The sequence below is a fragment of the Trachymyrmex cornetzi genome, unplaced genomic scaffold (assembly GCF_001594075.2).
Source record: "Trachymyrmex cornetzi isolate Tcor2-1 unplaced genomic scaffold, Tcor1.1 scaffold370, whole genome shotgun sequence".
Classification (NCBI taxonomy): Eukaryota; Metazoa; Arthropoda; class Insecta; order Hymenoptera; family Formicidae; genus Trachymyrmex; species Trachymyrmex cornetzi.
The window spans coordinates 131,872-132,708 of record NW_017298430.1 but is presented as its reverse complement, the minus strand read 5'-3'; positions in this window follow the sequence as shown (position 1 = coordinate 132,708).

Below are 837 nucleotides of genomic sequence, written 5' to 3'. Positions count from 1 at the left end.
GTGAACGTCAAATCACTGGGATTCGATGGATCACACAATTTGTGAATACATAAAAACAATGTCATTTGATATAATTTTAATTTGTATATATTTTTTTATACATGTATGTTGTATAAATTATAATGATAGTAATACGTAAATATAATAGTAACATATAATATATAGGTATATAAATGTAAAAACATATGATGTGTATGATGTATGAAGTGTAAATTAAAATAATAGTAATATATAATAGTGTTCAGGATTCGAACGTTTATCCGAATCGCTCGTCCAGATCGTTCGAGAAATTTGTTTTTCTCGTATGTCTATTGACTCAACTTTCGATCTCGACGGCGCAAACAAGTATTCGCGTGTCATTGACGACGAGAGTCCTTAGATGCGAAAAAAGGCCTTTCGTCACTCGTGTTATTGTCGCAGCTCATTCGTCACCGGTTGCTGGGCCGCTCATATCGGCGAATCGCGTTATCGCTCTCAGATTTCATATTGTGCGAGCACAAGAGTAAGTTCAGTTCGAGCCTGGAGTGCGACGAGCGAGCACGCGACATCGCCACGAGAGACCGCGGACCGGCGCACTAAAAAATAAATAGTTTCCGTTGCCGTTACGGGGAAACTCGAAGGCCTCGTACGCAACAGAATGGTCCTTCGAGCCGGATCAGCGGCTCTGACTTATAACTCGCTCTAGTCTCTTCTCGTACTCACGCGAACGCTACTCAACGCGTTTCGCGCTGTGACATTATTTTGTTCCTCGCGGACGCTTCTTACGCTCCGTCGAGCTAGGTAACTCTCGCGAAATCGCTACTCAACGCGTTTCGCGCAGTGAAATTGTTGTGTCTC